Source organism: Manis pentadactyla, chromosome 4 (assembly GCF_030020395.1).
Source record: "Manis pentadactyla isolate mManPen7 chromosome 4, mManPen7.hap1, whole genome shotgun sequence".
Classification (NCBI taxonomy): Eukaryota; Metazoa; Chordata; class Mammalia; order Pholidota; family Manidae; genus Manis; species Manis pentadactyla.
Window position 1 is genome coordinate 104,155,701 of NC_080022.1, and position 18,857 is coordinate 104,174,557.

Sequence of the window (18,857 nt, forward strand, 5' to 3'; positions counted from 1 at the left end):
TTTGTTAGGCGAGCTCTGAGAGAAGCCTGGTTATCAGGTTCTCTCTGACAGACAAGCATGGTGGTTTGGTCACCTCTTAAAGGGAAGGCTGACTGTTACGTGATCTGTAATAAGTGGACGCCTTGTTGTTAGATGACTTCTGACAGAGAAGTCTTGTTGTTAGGTGATGTCTGACAGAGAAACCAGTTTGTTACATGACCACTTACACAGAAGCTTGGTTGTTAGGTGATCTCTGACAGAGAAGCATGTTTTTAAGGTGACATGTGATGGAGAAGCCTGGTTGTGAGGCAACCTCTGACAGAGAAGGCTGTTTGTTAAGGCAGCTCTTAAATAGAATCTTGATTATAAGGTTGTCTCTGTCAGAGAAGACTGGTTTGTAGGTGAACTCATAGAGAGAACACTGTTTTTTGGGTGATCTAAAAAGTAGCCGCCTGGTTGTTAAGTGACCTCTGAAAGAGAAGTCTACCTAGCAGTGTTCTGACAGAGAAGACTGTTGGTAGGTGACCTCACAAAGAGAAAACTTGCTGTTAAGTGATCTGTAATAAGGAGAAGCCTGTTTATTATGTGAGCTCTTAGAGAAACACTTGGATATTATGTGACCTCATAAAGAGAAACTGGTTGTTGGGTGATCTAAGAAGGAGAAGCCTGTTTGTTACGAGAGCTCTGACAGAAAAGCCTGGTTTTTAGGTGACTTCTGATGGATAAGGTTGGTTGTTATGTAATGTCTGACAGTGAAGACTGGTTGGTAGGTGACCTCGTGAAGAGAAGCCTGGTTCTTCGGTTATCTCTAAGAAGCATTCCAGTGAAGCTTGACTCTAGAGAGGCCTTGTTGTTATGTGACCTCTTTAAGAGAAGACTGGTTGTTGGGTGATCTTATGAGGAGAAGCCCCTTGGTTAGGCGTGCTCTTACAGAAGCCTGGTTATCAGGTTATCTCTGAGAGAGAAGTTTGGTTTTTAGGTCACGTCTCCCATCGGAGACTTATTGTTGGGTGATCTGTAGTCACTGGAAGGCTTGTGGTCAGACGATGTCTGACAGAGAATTCTTGTTAAGTCATGTCTGACAGAGAAACCTGTTTGTTACAGAGCTCTTACAGAGAAGCCTGATTGTTATGTGACCTCATAAAGAGAAGACTGGTTGTTAGGTGACATCCAAAAGAGACGCCTGGTGCTTAGGTGACCTCCAAAAGAGATGCCTGGTGATGAGGTGACTTCTGACAGAGAAGGTAAGTTGTTACATTATCTCTGACAGTGAAGACTGGTTGGTTGCTGACCTCACAAAGAGAAGCGTGGTTGTCAGGTGATCTCCAGTAAGGAGGAACCTGGTAGTCATGTGATCCATAATGAGGGTAAGCCTGGTAGGTTACCTCTGACCGAGAAGACCTATTGTTAGGTGACATCTGAGAGAGACGCCTGCTCATCAGGTTGTCTCTGACAGAGAAGAATGGTTGCTCAATCACGTCTTATAGGGAATACTGAATGTTAGGTGACCTGTAATGAGTGGAAGGCTTCTTGTTAGATGACTTCTCACAGAGAAGTCTTGTCAGGTGATGTCTGAAAGAGAAACCTGTTTAATACAGAGCGCGTACAGAGAATCCTGGTTGTTACGTGACCTCATACAGGGAAGGCTGGTTTTTGGGTGATCTAATAAGGAGAAGCCTGTTGGTTAGGTGCTCTTACAGAAGCCTGGTTATCTGGTTATATGTGACAGAGAAGCATGGTTTTTAGGTCACCTCTTAAAGGGAAGACTGTTTTCTAGGAGATCGTATCAGTGGAAGGCTTGTTGTTAGATGAGCTCTGACAGAGAAGTTTGTAAGGTGATGTGTGACTGAGAAACCTGTTTGTTAAAGAGCTCTTACAGAGAAGCCTGGGTGTTATGTGACCTCATAAGTGGAAGGATGGTTGTTTTGTGACCTAATAATGAGAAGCATGTTTGTCAGGTGAGCTCTTACAGAGAAGCCTGGTTGTTACGTGACCTCTGGAAGAGAAGCCTGTTTGTTAGGTCACTACTGATGGAGAAGCTTGATTGTTATGTAGTCTCTGACAGTGAAGACTTGTTGGTAGGTGACCTCATAGAGAAGCCTGGTTGTTCGGTGACCTCTAATGAGGCATACAGAGAAGCCTTGTTACAGAGAAGCCTAGTTGTTATGTGACCTCATAAAGGGAAGACTGGTTGTTGGGTGATCTAATAAGGAGATACCTGTTTGTTAGGCGAGCTCTGAGAGAAGCCTGGTTATCAGGTTCTCTCTGACAGACAAGCATGGTGGTTTGGTCACCTCTTAAAGGGAAGGCTGACTGTTACGTGATCTGTAATAAGTGGACGCCTTGTTGTTAGATGACTTCTGACAGAGAAGTCTTGTTGTTAGGTGATGTCTGACAGAGAAACCAGTTTGTTACATGACCACTTACACAGAAGCTTGGTTGTTAGGTGATCTCTGACAGAGAAGCATGTTTTTAAGGTGACATGTGATGGAGAAGCCTGGTTGTGAGGCAACCTCTGACAGAGAAGGCTGTTTGTTAAGGCAGCTCTTAAATAGAATCTTGATTATAAGGTTGTCTCTGTCAGAGAAGACTGGTTTGTAGGTGAACTCATAGAAAGAACACTGTTTTTTGGGTGATCTAAAAAGTAGCCGCCTGGTTGTTAAGTGACCTCTGAAAGAGAAGTCTACCTAGCAGTGTTCTGACAGAGAAGACTGTTGGTAGGTGACCTCACAAAGAGAAAACTTGCTGTTAAGTGATCTGTAATAAGGAGAAGCCTGGTTATTATGTGAGCTCTTAGAGAAACACTTGGATATTATGTGACCTCATAAAGAGAAACTGGTTGTTGGGTGATCTAAGAAGGAGAAGCCTGTTTGTTACGAGAGCTCTGACAATAAAGCCTGGTTTTTAGGTGACTTCTGATGGATAAGGTTGGTTGTTATGTAATGTCTGACAGTGAAGACTGGTTGGTAGGTGACCTCGTGAAGAGAAGCCTGGTTCTTCGGTTATCTCTAAGAAGCATTCCAGTGAAGCTTGACTCTAGAGAGGCCTTGTTGTTATGTGACCTCTTTAAGAGAAGACTGGTTGTTGGGTGATCTTATGAGGAGAAGCCCCTTGGTTAGGCGTGCTCTTACAGAAGCCTGGTTATCAGGTTATCTCTGAGAGAGAAGTTTGGTTTTTAGGTCACGTCTCCAATCGGAGACTGATTGTTGGGTGATCTGTAGTGAGAGGAAGGCTTGTGGTCAGACGATGTCTGACAGAGAATTCTTGTTAGGTCATGTCTGACAGAGAAACCTGTTTGTTACAGAGCTCTTACAGAGAAGCCTGATTGTTATGTGACCTCATAAAGAGAAGACTGGTTGTTAGGTGACCTCCAAAAGAGATGCCTGGTGATGAGGTGACTTCTGACAGAGAAGGTAAGTTGTTACATTATCTCTGACAGTGAAGACTGGTTGGTTGCTGACCTCACAAAGAGAAGCGTGGTTGTCAGGTGATCTCCAGTAAGGAGGAACCTGGTAGTCATGTGATCCATAATGAGGGTAAGCCTGGTAGGTTACCTCTGACCGAGAAGACCTATTGTTAGGTGACATCTGAGAGAGACGCCTGCTCATCAGGTTGTCTCTGACAGAGAAGAATGGTTGCTCAATCACGTCTTATAGGGAATACTGAATGTTAGGTGACCTGTAATGAGTGGAAGGCTTCTTGTTAGATGACTTCTCACACAGAAGTCTTGTCAGGTGATGTCTGAAAGAGAAACCTGTTTAATACAGAGCGCGTGCAGAGAATCCTGGTTGTTACGTGACCTCATACAGGGAAGGCTGGTTTTTGGGTGATCTAATAAGGAGAAGCCTGTTGGTTAGGTGCTCTTACAGAAGCCTGGTTATCTGGTTATATGTGACAGAGAAGCATGGTTTTTAGGTCACCTCTTAAAGGGAAGACTGTTTTCTAGGAGATCGTATCAGTGGAAGGCTTGTTGTTAGATGAGCTCTGACAGAGAAGTTTGTAAGGTGATGTGTGACTGAGAAACCTGTTTGTTAAAGAGCTCTTACAGAGAAGCCTGGGTGTTATGTGACCTCATAAGTGGAAGGATGGTTGTTTTGTGACCTAATAATGAGAAGCATGTTTGTCAGGTGAGCTCTTACAGAGAAGCCTGGTTGTTACGTGACCTCTGGAAGAGAAGCCTGTTTGTTAGGTCACTACTGATGGAGAAGCTTGATTGTTATGTAGTCTCTGACAGTGAAGACTTGTTGGTAGGTGACCTCATAGAGAAGCCTGGTTGTTCGGTGACCTCTAATGAGGCATACAGAGAAGCCTTGTTACAGAGAAGCCTAGTTGTTATGTGACCTCATAAAGGGAAGACTGGTTGTTGGGTGATCTAATAAGGAGATACCTGTTTGTTAGGCGAGCTCTGAGAGAAGCCTGGTTATCAGGTTCTCTCTGACAGACAAGCATGGTGGTTTGGTCACCTCTTAAAGGGAAGGCTGACTGTTACGTGATCTGTAATAAGTGGACGCCTTGTTGTTAGATGACTTCTGACAGAGAAGTCTTGTTGTTAGGTGATGTCTGACAGAGAAACCAGTTTGTTACATGACCACTTACACAGAAGCTTGGTTGTTAGGTGATCTCTGACAGAGAAGCATGTTTTTAAGGTGACATGTGATGGAGAAGCCTGGTTGTGAGGCAACCTCTGACAGAGAAGGCTGTTTGTTAAGGCAGCTCTTAAATAGAATCTTGATTATAAGGTTGTCTCTGTCAGAGAAGACTGGTTTGTAGGTGAACTCATAGAGAGAACACTGTTTTTTGGGTGATCTAAAAAGTAGCCGCCTGGTTGTTAAGTGACCTCTGAAAGAGAAGTCTACCTAGCAGTGTTCTGACAGAGAAGACTGTTGGTAGGTGACCTCACAAAGAGAAAACTTGCTGTTAAGTGATCTGTAATAAGGAGAAGCCTGGTTATTATGTGAGCTCTTAGAGAAACACTTGGATATTATGTGACCTCATAAAGAGAAACTGGTTGTTGGGTGATCTAAGAAGGAGAAGCCTGTTTGTTACGAGAGCTCTGACAAAAAAGCCTGGTTTTTAGGTGACTTCTGATGGATAAGGTTGGTTGTTATGTAATGTCTGACAGTGAAGACTGGTTGGTAGGTGACCTCGTGAAGAGAAGCCTGGTTCTTCGGTTATCTCTAAGAAGCATTCCAGTGAAGCTTGACTCTAGAGAGGCCTTGTTGTTATGTGACCTCTTTAAGAGAAGACTGGTTGTTGGGTGATCTTATGAGGAGAAGCCCCTTGGTTAGGCGTGCTCTTACAGAAGCCTGGTTATCAGGTTATCTCTGAGAGAGAAGTTTGGTTTTTAGGTCACGTCTCCAATCGGAGACTGATTGTTGGGTGATCTGTAGTGAGAGGAAGGCTTGTGGTCAGACGATGTCTGACAGAGAATTCTTGTTAGGTCATGTCTGACAGAGAAACCTGTTTGTTACAGAGCTCTTACAGAGAAGCCTGATTGTTATGTGACCTCATAAAGAGAAGACTGGTTGTTAGGTGACCTCCAAAAGAGATGCCTGGTGATGAGGTGACTTCTGACAGAGAAGGTAAGTTGTTACATTATCTCTGACAGTGAAGACTGGTTGGTTGCTGACCTCACAAAGAGAAGCGTGGTTGTCAGGTGATCTCCAGTAAGGAGGAACCTGGTAGTCATGTGATCCATAATGAGGGTAAGCCTGGTAGGTTACCTCTGACCGAGAAGACCTATTGTTAGGTGACATCTGAGAGAGACGCCTGCTCATCAGGTTGTCTCTGACAGAGAAGAATGGTTGCTCAATCACGTCTTATAGGGAATACTGAATGTTAGGTGACCTGTAATGAGTGGAAGGCTTCTTGTTAGATGACTTCTCACAGAGAAGTCTTGTCAGGTGATGTCTGAAAGAGAAACCTGTTTAATACAGAGCGCGTGCAGAGAATCCTGGTTGTTACGTGACCTCATACAGGGAAGGCTGGTTTTTGGGTGATCTAATAAGGAGAAGCCTGTTGGTTAGGTGCTCTTACAGAAGCCTGGTTATCTGGTTATATGTGACAGAGAAGCATGGTTTTTAGGTCACCTCTTAAAGGGAAGACTGTTTTCTAGGAGATCGTATCAGTGGAAGGCTTGTTGTTAGATGAGCTCTGACAGAGAAGTTTGTAAGGTGATGTGTGATTGAGAAACCTGTTTGTTAAAGAGCTCTCACAGAGAAGCTTGGGTGTTATGTGACCTCATAAATGGAAGGATGGTTGTTTTGTGACCTAATAATGAGAAGCATGTTTGTCAGGTGAGCTCTTACAGAGAAGCCTGGTTGTTACGTGACCTCTGGAAGAGAAGCCTGTTTGTTAGGTCACTACTGATGGAGAAGCTTGATTGTTATGTAGTCTCTGACAGTGAAGACTTGTTGGTAGGTGACCTCATAAAGAAGCCTGGTTGTTCGGTGACCTCTAATGAGGCATACAGAGAAGCCTTGTTACAGAGAAGCCTAGTTGTTATGTGACCTCATAAAGGGAAGACTGGTTGCTGGGTGATCTAATAAGGAGATACCTGTTTGTTAGGCGAGCTCTGAGAGAAGCCTGGTTATCAGGTTCTCTCTGACAGACAAGCATGGTGGTTTGGTCACCTCTTAAAGGGAAGGCTGACTGTTACGTGATCTGTAATAAGTGGACGCCTTGTTGTTAGATGACTTCTGACAGAGAAGTCTTGTTGTTAGGTGATGTCTGACAGAGAAACCAGTTTGTTACATGACCACTTACACAGAAGCTTGGTTGTTAGGTGATCTCTGACAGAGAAGCATGTTTTTAAGGTGACATGTGATGGAGAAGCCTGGTTGTGAGGCAACCTCTGACAGAGAAGGCTGTTTGTTAAGGCAGCTCTTAAATAGAATCTTGATTATAAGGTTGTCTCTGTCAGAGAAGACTGGTTTGTAGGTGAACTCATAGAGAGAACACTGTTTTTTGGGTGATCTAAAAAGTAGCCGCCTGGTTGTTAAGTGACCTCTGAAAGAGAAGTCTACCTAGCAGTGTTCTGACAGAGAAGACTGTTGGTAGGTGACCTCACAAAGAGAAAACTTGCTGTTAAGTGATCTGTAATAAGGAGAAGCCTGTTTATTATGTGAGCTCTTAGAGAAACACTTGGATATTATGTGACCTCATAAAGAGAAACTGGTTGTTGGGTGATCTAAGAAGGAGAAGCCTGTTTGTTACGAGAGCTCTGACAGAAAAGCCTGGTTTTTAGGTGACTTCTGATGGATAAGGTTGGTTGTTATGTAATGTCTGACAGTGAAGACTGGTTGGTAGGTGACCTCGTGAAGAGAAGCCTGGTTCTTCGGTTATCTCTAAGAAGCATTCCAGTGAAGCTTGACTCTAGAGAGGCCTTGTTGTTATGTGACCTCTTTAAGAGAAGACTGGTTGTTGGGTGATCTTATGAGGAGAAGCCCCTTGGTTAGGCGTGCTCTTACAGAAGCCTGGTTATCAGGTTATCTCTGAGAGAGAAGTTTGGTTTTTAGGTCACGTCTCCCATCGGAGACTGATTGTGGGGTGATCTGTAGTGAGTGGAAGGCTTGTGGTCAGACGATGTCTGACAGAGAATTCTTGTTAGGTCATGTCTGACAGAGAAACCTGTTTGTTACAGAGCTCTTACAGAGAAGCCTGATTGTTATGTGACCTCATAAAGAGAAGACTGGTTGTTAGGTGACCTCCAAAAGAGATGCCTGGTGATGAGGTGACTTCTGACAGAGAAGGTAAGTTGTTACATTATCTCTGACAGTGAAGACTGGTTGGTTGCTGACCTCACAAAGAGAAGCGTGGTTGTCAGGTGATCTCCAGTAAGGAGGAACCTGGTAGTCATGTGATCCATAATGAGGGTAAGCCTGGTAGGTTACCTCTGACCGAGAAGACCTATTGTTAGGTGACATCTGAGAGAGACGCCTGCTCATCAGGTTGTCTCTGACAGAGAAGAATGGTTGCTCAATCACGTCTTATAGGGAATACTGAATGTTAGGTGACCTGTAATGAGTGGAAGGCTTCTTGTTAGATGACTTCTCACAGAGAATTCTTGTCAGGTGATGTCTGAAAGAGAAAACTGTTTAATACAGAGCGCGTACAGAGAATCCTGTAGTTATGTGAACTCATACAGGGAAGGCTGGTTTTTGGGTGATCTAATAAGGAGAAGCCTGTTGGTTAGGTGCTCTTACAGAAGCCTGGTTATCTGGTTATATGTGACAGAGAAGCATGGTTTTTAGGTCACCTCTTAAAGGGAAGACTGTTTTCTAGGAGATCGTATCAGTGGAAGGCTTGTTGTTAGATGAGCTCTGACAGAGAAGTTTGTAAGGTGATGTGTGACTGAGAAACCTGTTTGTTAAAGAGCTCTTACAGAGAAGCCTGGGTGTTATGTGACCTCATAAATGGAAGGATGGTTGTTTTGTGACCTAATAATGAGAAGCATGTTTGTCAGGTGAGCTCTTACAGAGAAGCCTGGTTGTTACGTGACCTCTGGAAGAGAAGCCTGTTTGTTAGGTCACTACTGATGGAGAAGCTTGATTGTTATGTAGTCTCTGACAGTGAAGACTTGTTGGTAGGTGACCTCATAAAGAAGCCTGGTTGTTCGGTGACCTCTAATGAGGCATACAGAGAAGCCTTGTTACAGAGAAGCCTAGTTGTTTTGTGACCTCATAAAGGGAAGACTGGTTGCTGGGTGATCTAATAAGGAGATACCTGTTTGTTAGGCGATCTCTGAGAGAAGCCTGGTTATCAGGTTCTCTCTGACAGACAAGCATGGTGGTTTGGTCACCTCTTAAAGGGAAGGCTGACTGTTACGTGATCTGTAATAAGTGGACGCCTTGTTGTTAGATGACTTCTGACAGAGAAGTCTTGTTGTTAGGTGATGTCTGACAGAGAAACCAGTTTGTTACATGACCACTTACACAGAAGCTTGGTTGTTAGGTGATCTCTGACAGAGAAGCATGTTTTTAAGGTGACATGTGATGGAGAAGCCTGGTTGTGAGGCAACCTCTGACAGAGAAGGCTGTTTGTTAAGGCAGCTCTTAAATAGAATCTTGATTATAAGGTTGTCTCTGTCAGAGAAGACTGGTTTGTAGGTGAACTCATAGAGAGAACACTGTTTTTTGGGTGATCTAAAAAGTAGCCGCCTGGTTGTTAAGTGACCTCTGAAAGAGAAGTCTACCTAGCAGTGTTCTGACAGAGAAGACTGTTGGTAGGTGACCTCACAAAGAGAAAACTTGCTGTTAAGTGATCTGTAATAAGGAGAAGCCTGTTTATTATGTGAGCTCTTAGAGAAACACTTGGATATTATGTGACCTCATAAAGAGAAACTGGTTGTTGGGTGATCTAAGAAGGAGAAGCCTGTTTGTTACGAGAGCTCTGACAGAAAAGCCTGGTTTTTAGGTGACTTCTGATGGATAAGGTTGGTTGTTATGTAATGTCTGACAGTGAAGACTGGTTGGTAGGTGACCTCGTGAAGAGAAGCCTGGTTCTTCGGTTATCTCTAAGAAGCATTCCAGTGAAGCTTGACTCTAGAGAGGCCTTGTTGTTATGTGACCTCTTTAAGAGAAGACTGGTTGTTGGGTGATCTTATGAGGAGAAGCCCCTTGGTTAGGCGTGCTCTTACAGAAGCCTGGTTATCAGGTTATCTCTGAGAGAGAAGTTTGGTTTTTAGGTCACGTCTCCCATCGGAGACTTATTGTTGGGTGATCTGTAGTCACTGGAAGGCTTGTGGTCAGACGATGTCTGACAGAGAATTCTTGTTAAGTCATGTCTGACAGAGAAACCTGTTTGTTACAGAGCTCTTACAGAGAAGCCTGATTGTTATGTGACCTCATAAAGAGAAGACTGGTTGTTAGGTGACATCCAAAAGAGACGCCTGGTGCTTAGGTGACCTCCAAAAGAGATGCCTGGTGATGAGGTGACTTCTGACAGAGAAGGTAAGTTGTTACATTATCTCTGACAGTGAAGACTGGTTGGTTGCTGACCTCACAAAGAGAAGCGTGGTTGTCAGGTGATCTCCAGTAAGGAGGAACCTGGTAGTCATGTGATCCATAATGAGGGTAAGCCTGGTAGGTTACCTCTGACCGAGAAGACCTATTGTTAGGTGACATCTGAGAGAGACGCCTGCTCATCAGGTTGTCTCTGACAGAGAAGAATGGTTGCTCAATCACGTCTTATAGGGAATACTGAATGTTAGGTGACCTGTAATGAGTGGAAGGCTTCTTGTTAGATGACTTCTCACAGAGAAGTCTTGTCAGGTGATGTCTGAAAGAGAAAACTGTTTAATACAGAGCGCGTACAGAGAATCCTGGTAGTTATGTGAACTCATACAGGGAAGGCTGGTTTTTGGGTGATCTAATAAGAAGAAGCCTGTTGGTTAGGTGCTCTTACAGAAGCCTGGTTATCTGGTTATATGTGACAGAGAAGCATGGTTTTTAGGTCACCTCTTAAAGGGAAGACTGTTTTCTAGGAGATCGTATCAGTGGAAGGCTTGTTGTTAGATGAGCTCTGACAGAGAAGTTTGTAAGGTGATGTGTGACTGAGAAACCTGTTTGTTAAAGAGCTCTTACAGAGAAGCCTGGGTGTTATGTGACCTCATAAATGGAAGGATGGTTGTTTTGTGACCTAATAATGAGAAGCATGTTTGTCAGGTGAGCTCTTACAGAGAAGCCTGGTTGTTACGTGACCTCTGGAAGAGAAGCCTGTTTGTTAGGTCACTACTGATGGAGAAGCTTGATTGTTATGTAGTCTCTGACAGTGAAGACTTGTTGGTAGGTGACCTCATAAAGAAGCCTGGTTGTTCGGTGACCTCTAATGAGGCATACAGAGAAGCCTTGTTACAGAGAAGCCTAGTTGTTTTGTGACCTCATAAAGGGAAGACTGGTTGCTGGGTGATCTAATAAGGAGATACCTGTTTGTTAGGCGAGCTCTGAGAGAAGCCTGGTTATCAGGTTCTCTCTGACAGACAAGCATGGTGGTTTGGTCACCTCTTAAAGGGAAGGCTGACTGTTACGTGATCTGTAATAAGTGGACGCCTTGTTGTTAGATGACTTCTGACAGAGAAGTCTTGTTGTTAGGTGATGTCTGACAGAGAAACCAGTTTGTTACATGACCACTTACACAGAAGCTTGGTTGTTAGGTGATCTCTGACAGAGAAGCATGTTTTTAAGGTGACATGTGATGGAGAAGCCTGGTTGTGAGGCAACCTCTGACAGAGAAGGCTGTTTGTTAAGGCAGCTCTTAAATAGAATCTTGATTATAAGGTTGTCTCTGTCAGAGAAGACTGGTTTGTAGGTGAACTCATAGAGAGAACACTGTTTTTTGGGTGATCTAAAAAGTAGCCGCCTGGTTGTTAAGTGACCTCTGAAAGAGAAGTCTACCTAGCAGTGTTCTGACAGAGAAGACTGTTGGTAGGTGACCTCACAAAGAGAAAACTTGCTGTTAAGTGATCTGTAATAAGGAGAAGCCTGTTTATTATGTGAGCTCTTAGAGAAACACTTGGATATTATGTGACCTCATAAAGAGAAACTGGTTGTTGGGTGATCTAAGAAGGAGAAGCCTGTTTGTTACGAGAGCTCTGACAGAAAAGCCTGGTTTTTAGGTGACTTCTGATGGATAAGGTTGGTTGTTATGTAATGTCTGACAGTGAAGACTGGTTGGTAGGTGACCTCGTGAAGAGAAGCCTGGTTCTTCGGTTATCTCTAAGAAGCATTCCAGTGAAGCTTGACTCTAGAGAGGCCTTGTTGTTATGTGACCTCTTTAAGAGAAGACTGGTTGTTGGGTGATCTTATGAGGAGAAGCCCCTTGGTTAGGCGTGCTCTTACAGAAGCCTGGTTATCAGGTTATCTCTGAGAGAGAAGTTTGGTTTTTAGGTCACGTCTCCCATCGGAGACTGATTGTGGGGTGATCTGTAGTGAGTGGAAGGCTTGTGGTCAGACGATGTCTGACAGAGAATTCTTGTTAAGTCATGTCTGACAGAGAAACCTGTTTGTTACAGAGCTCTTACAGAGAAGCCTGATTGTTATGTGACCTCATAAAGAGAAGACTGGTTGTTAGGTGACATCCAAAAGAGACGCCTGGTGCTTAGGTGACCTCCAAAAGAGATGCCTGGTGATGAGGTGACTTCTGACAGAGAAGGTAAGTTGTTACATTATCTCTGACAGTGAAGACTGGTTGGTTGCTGACCTCACAAAGAGAAGCGTGGTTGTCAGGTGATCTCCAGTAAGGAGGAACCTGGTAGTCATGTGATCCATAATGAGGGTAAGCCTGGTAGGTTACCTCTGACCGAGAAGACCTATTGTTAGGTGACATCTGAGAGAGACGCCTGCTCATCAGGTTGTCTCTGACAGAGAAGAATGGTTGCTCAATCACGTCTTATAGGGAATACTGAATGTTAGGTGACCTGTAATGAGTGGAAGGCTTCTTGTTAGATGACTTCTCACACAGAAGTCTTGTCAGGTGATGTCTGAAAGAGAAACCTGTTTAATACAGAGCGCGTACAGAGAATCCTGGTTGTTACGTGACCTCATACAGGGAAGGCTGGTTTTTGGGTGATCTAATAAGGAGAAGCCAGTTGGTTAGGTGCTCTTACAGAAGCCTGGTTATCTGGTTATATGTGACAGAGAAGCATGGTTTTTAGGTCACCTCTTAAAGGGAAGACTGTTTTCTAGGAGATCGTATCAGTGGAAGGCTTGTTGTTAGATGAGCTCTGACAGAGAAGTTTGTAAGGTGATGTGTGACTGAGAAACCTGTTTGTTAAAGAGCTCTCACAGAGAAGCTTGGGTGTTATGTGACCTCATAAATGGAAGGATGGTTGTTTTGTGACCTAGTAATGAGAAGCATGTTTGTCAGGTGAGCTCTTACAGAGAAGCCTGGTTGTTACGTGACCTCTGGAAGAGAAGCCTGTTTGTTAGGTCACTACTGATGGAGAAGCTTGATTGTTATGTAGTCTCTGACAGTGAAGACTTGTTGGTAGGTGACCTCATAGAGAAGCCTGGTTGTTCGGTGACCTCTAATGATGCATACAGAGAAGCCTTGTTACAGAGAAGCCTAGTTGTTATGTGACCTCATAAAGGGAAGACTGGTTGTTGGGTGATCTAATAAGGAGATACCTGTTTGTTAGGCGAGCTCTGAGAGAAGCCTGGTTATCAGGTTCTCTCTGACAGACAAGCATGGTGGTTTGGTCACCTCTTAAAGGGAAGGCTGACTGTTACGTGATCTGTAATAAGTGGACGCCTTGTTGTTAGATGACTTCTGACAGAGAAGTCTTGTTGTTAGGTGATGTCTGACAGAGAAACCAGTTTGTTACATGACCACTTACACAGAAGCTTGGTTGTTAGGTGATCTCTGACAGAGAAGCATGTTTTTAAGGTGACATGTGATGGAGAAGCCTGGTTGTGAGGCAACCTCTGACAGAGAAGGCTGTTTGTTAAGGCAGCTCTTAAATAGAATCTTGATTATAAGGTTGTCTCTGTCAGAGAAGACTGGTTTGTAGGTGAACTCATAGAGAGAACACTGTTTTTTGGGTGATCTAAAAAGTAGCCGCCTGGTTGTTAAGTGACCTCGGAAAGAGAAGTCTACCTAGCAGTGTTCTGACAGAGAAGACTGTTGGTAGGTGACCTCACAAAGAGAAAACTTGCTGTTAAGTGATCTGTAATAAGGAGAAGCCTGTTTATTATGTGAGCTCTTAGAGAAACACTTGGATATTATGTGACCTCATAAAGAGAAACTGGTTGTTGGGTGATCTAAGAAGGAGAAGCCTGTTTGTTACGAGAGCTCTGACAGAAAAGCCTGGTTTTTAGGTGACTTCTGATGGATAAGGTTGGTTGTTATGTAATGTCTGACAGTGAAGACTGGTTGGTAGGTGACCTCGTGAAGAGAAGCCTGGTTCTTCGGTTATCTCTAAGAAGCATTCCAGTGAAGCTTGACTCTAGAGAGGCCTTGTTGTTATGTGACCTCTTTAAGAGAAGACTGGTTGTTGGGTGATCTTATGAGGAGAAGCCCCTTGGTTAGGCGTGCTCTTACAGAAGCCTGGTTATCAGGTTATCTCTGAGAGAGAAGTTTGGTTTTTAGGTCACGTCTCCCATCGGAGACTGATTGTGGGGTGATCTGTAGTGAGTGGAAGGCTTGTGGTCAGACGATGTCTGACAGAGAATTCTTGTTAAGTCATGTCTGACAGAGAAACCTGTTTGTTACAGAGCTCTTACAGAGAAGCCTGATTGTTATGTGACCTCATAAAGAGAAGACTGGTTGTTAGGTGACATCCAAAAGAGACGCCTGGTGCTTAGGTGACCTCCAAAAGAGATGCCTGGTGATGAGGTGACTTCTGACAGAGAAGGTAAGTTGTTACATTATCTCTGACAGTGAAGACTGGTTGGTTGCTGACCTCACAAAGAGAAGCGTGGTTGTCAGGTGATCTCCAGTAAGGAGGAACCTGGTAGTCATGTGATCCATAATGAGGGTAAGCCTGGTAGGTTACCTCTGACCGAGAAGACCTATTGTTAGGTGACATCTGAGAGAGACGCCTGCTCATCAGGTTGTCTCTGACAGAGAAGAATGGTTGCTCAATCACGTCTTATAGGGAATATTGAATGTTAGGTGACCTGTAATGAGTGGAAGGCTTCTTGTTAGATGACTTCTCACACAGAAGTCTTGTCAGGTGATGTCTGAAAGAGAAACCTGTTTAATACAGAGCGCGTACAGAGAATCCTGGTTGTTACGTGACCTCATACAGGGAAGGCTGGTTTTTGGGTGATCTAATAAGGAGAAGCCTGTTGGTTAGGTGCTCTTACAGAAGCCTGGTTATCTGGTTATATGTGACAGAGAAGCATGGTTTTTAGGTCACCTCTTAAAGGGAAGACTGTTTTCTAGGAGATCGTATCAGTGGAAGGCTTGTTGTTAGATGAGCTCTGACAGAGAAGTTTGTAAGGTGATGTGTGATTGAGAAACCTGTTTGTTAAAGAGCTCTCACAGAGAAGCTTGGGTGTTATGTGACCTCATAAATGGAAGGATGGTTGTTTTGTGACCTAGTAATGAGAACCATGTTTGTCAGGTGAGCTCTTACAGAGAAGCCTGGTTGTTACGTGACCTCTGGAAGAGAAGCCTGTTTGTTAGGTCACTACTGATGGAGAAGCTTGATTGTTATGTAGTCTCTGACAGTGAAGACTTGTTGGTAGGTGACCTCATAAAGAAGCCTGGTTGTTCGGTGACCTCTAATGAGGCATACAGAGAAGCCTTGTTACAGAGAAGCCTAGTTGTTATGTGACCTCATAAAGGGAAGACTGGTTGTTGGGTGATCTAATAAGGAGATACCTGTTTGTTAGGCGAGCTCTGAGAGAAGCCTGGTTATCAGGTTCTCTCTGACAGACAAGCATGGTGGTTTGGTCACCTCTTAAAGGGAAGGCTGACTGTTACGTGATCTGTAATAAGTGGACGCCTTGTTGTTAGATGACTTCTGACAGAGAAGTCTTGTTGTTAGGTGATGTCTGACAGAGAAACCAGTTTGTTACATGACCACTTACACAGAAGCTTGGTTGTTAGGTGATCTCTGACAGAGAAGCATGTTTTTAAGGTGACATGTGATGGAGAAGCCTGGTTGTGAGGCAACCTCTGACAGAGAAGGCTGTTTGTTAAGGCAGCTCTTAAATAGAATCTTGATTATAAGGTTGTCTCTGTCAGAGAAGACTGGTTTGTAGGTGAACTCATAGAGAGAACACTGTTTTTTGGGTGATCTAAAAAGTAGCCGCCTGGTTGTTAAGTGACCTCTGAAAGAGAAGTCTACCTAGCAGTGTTCTGACAGAGAAGACTGTTGGTAGGTGACCTCACAAAGAGAAAACTTGCTGTTAAGTGATCTGTAATAAGGAGAAGCCTGTTTATTATGTGAGCTCTTAGAGAAACACTTGGATATTATGTGACCTCATAAAGAGAAACTGGTTGTTGGGTGATCTAAGAAGGAGAAGCCTGTTTGTTACGAGAGCTCTGACAGAAAAGCCTGGTTTTTAGGTGACTTCTGATGGATAAGGTTGGTTGTTATGTAATGTCTGACAGTGAAGACTGGTTGGTAGGTGACCTCGTGAAGAGAAGCCTGGTTCTTCGGTTATCTCTAAGAAGCATTCCAGTGAAGCTTGACTCTAGAGAGGCCTTGTTGTTATGTGACCTCTTTAAGAGAAGACTGGTTGTTGGGTGATCTTATGAGGAGAAGCCCCTTGGTTAGGCGTGCTCTTACAGAAGCCTGGTTATCAGGTTATCTCTGAGAGAGAAGTTTGGTTTTTAGGTCACGTCTCCCATCGGAGACTTATTGTTGGGTGATCTGTAGTCACTGGAAGGCTTGTGGTCAGACGATGTCTGACAGAGAATTCTTGTTAAGTCATGTCTGACAGAGAAACCTGTTTGTTACAGAGCTCTTACAGAGAAGCCTGATTGTTATGTGACCTCATAAAGAGAAGACTGGTTGTTAGGTGACATCCAAAAGAGACGCCTGGTGCTTAGGTGACCTCCAAAAGAGATGCCTGGTGATGAGGTGACTTCTGACAGAGAAGGTAAGTTGTTACATTATCTCTGACAGTGAAGACTGGTTGGTTGCTGACCTCACAAAGAGAAGCGTGGTTGTCAGGTGATCTCCAGTAAGGAGGAACCTGGTAGTCATGTGATCCATAATGAGGGTAAGCCTGGTAGGTTACCTCTGACCGAGAAGACCTATTGTTAGGTGACATCTGAGAGAGACGCCTGCTCATCAGGTTGTCTCTGACAGAGAAGAATGGTTGCTCAATCACGTCTTATAGGGAATACTGAATGTTAGGTGACCTGTAATGAGTGGAAGGCTTCTTGTTAGATGACTTCTCACAGAGAAGTCTTGTCAGGTGATGTCTGAAAGAGAAACCTGTTTAATACAGAGCGCGTACAGAGAATCCTGGTTATTACGTGACCTCATACAGGGAAGGCTGGTTTTTGGGTGATCTAATAAGGAGAAGCCTGTTGGTTAGGTGCTCTTACAGAAGCCTGGTTATCTGGTTATATGTGACAGAGAAGCATGGTTTTTAGGTCACCTCTTAAAGGGAAGACTGTTTTCTAGGAGATCGTATCAGTGGAAGGCTTGTTGTTAGATGAGCTCTGACAGAGAAGTTTGTAAGGTGATGTGTGACTGAGAAACCTGTTTGTTAAAGAGCTCTTACAGAGAAGCCTGGGTGTTATGTGACCTCATAAGTGGAAGGATGGTTGTTTTGTGACCTAATAATGAGAAGCATGTTTGTCAGGTGAGCTCTTACAGAGAAGCCTGGTTGTTACGTGACCTCTGGAAGAGAAGCCTGTTTGTTAGGTCACTACTGATGGAGAAGCTTGATTGTTATGTAGTCTCTGACAGTGAAGACTTGTTGGTAGGTGACCTCATAGAGAAGCCTGGTTGTTCGGTGACCTCTAATGAGGCATACAGAGAAGCCTTGTTACAGAGAAGCCTAGTTGTTATGTGACCTCATAAAGGGAAGACTGGTTGTTGGGTGATCTAATAAGGAGATACCTGTTTGTTAGGCAAGCTCTGAGAGAAGCCTGGTTATCAGGTTCTCTCTGACAGACAAGCATGGTGGTTTGGTCACCTCTTAAAGGGAAGGCTGACTGTTACGTGATCTGTAATAAGTGGACGCCTTGTTGTTAGATGACTTCTGACAGAGAAGTCTTGTTGTTAGGTGATGTCTGACAGAGAAACCAGTTTGTTACATGACCACTTACACAGAAGCTTGGTTGTTAGGTGATCTCTGACAGAGAAGCATGTTTTTAAGGTGACATGTGATGGAGAAGCCTGGTTGTGAGGCAACCTCTGACAGAGAAGGCTGTTTGTTAAGGCAGCTCTTAAATAGAATCTTGATTATAAGGTTGTCTCTGTCAGAGAAGACTGGTTTGTAGGTGAACTCATAGAGAGAACACTGTTTTTTGGGTGATCTAAAAAGTAGCCGCCTGGTTGTTAAGTGACCTCGGAAAGAGAAGTCTACCTAGCAGTGTTCTGACAGAGAAGACTGTTGGTAGGTGACCTCACAAAGAGAAAACTTGCTGTTAAGTGATCTGTAATAAGGAGAAGCCTGTTTATTATGTGAGCTCTTAGAGAAACACTTGGATATTATGTGACCTCATAAAGAGAAACTGGTTGTTGGGTGATCTAAGAAGGAGAAGCCTGTTTGTTACGAGAGCTCTGACAGAAAAGCCTGGTTTTTAGGTGACTTCTGATGGATAAGGTTGGTTGCTATGTAATGTCTGACAGTGAAGACTGGTTGGTAGGTGACCTCGTGAAGAGAAGCCTGGTTCTTCGGTTATCTCTAAGAAGCATTCCAGTGAAGCTTGACTCTAGAGAGGCCTTGTTGTTATGTGACCTCTTTAAGAGAAGACTGGTTGTTGGGTGATCTTATGAGGAGAAGCCCCTTGGTTAGGCGTGCTCTTACAGAAGCCTGGTTATCAGGTTATCTCTGAGAGAGAAGTTTGGTTTTTAGGTCACGTCTCCAATCGGAGACTGATTGTTGGGTGATCTGTAGTGAGAGGAAGGCTTGTGGTCAGACGATGTCTGACAGAGAATTCTTGTTAGGTCATGTCTGACAGAGAAACCTGTTTGTTACAGAGCTCTTACAGAGAAGCCTGATTGTTATGTGACCTCATAAAGAGAAGACTGGTTGTTAGGTGACCTCCAAAAGAGATGCCTGGTGATGAGGTGACTTCTGACAGAGAAGGTAAGTTGTTACATTATCTCTGACAGTGAAGACTGGTTGGTTGCTGACCTCACAAAGAGAAGCGTGGTTGTCAGGTGATCTCCAGTAAGGAGGAACCTGGTAGTCATGTGATCCATAATGAGGGTAAGCCTGGTAGGTTACCTCTGACCGAGAAGACCT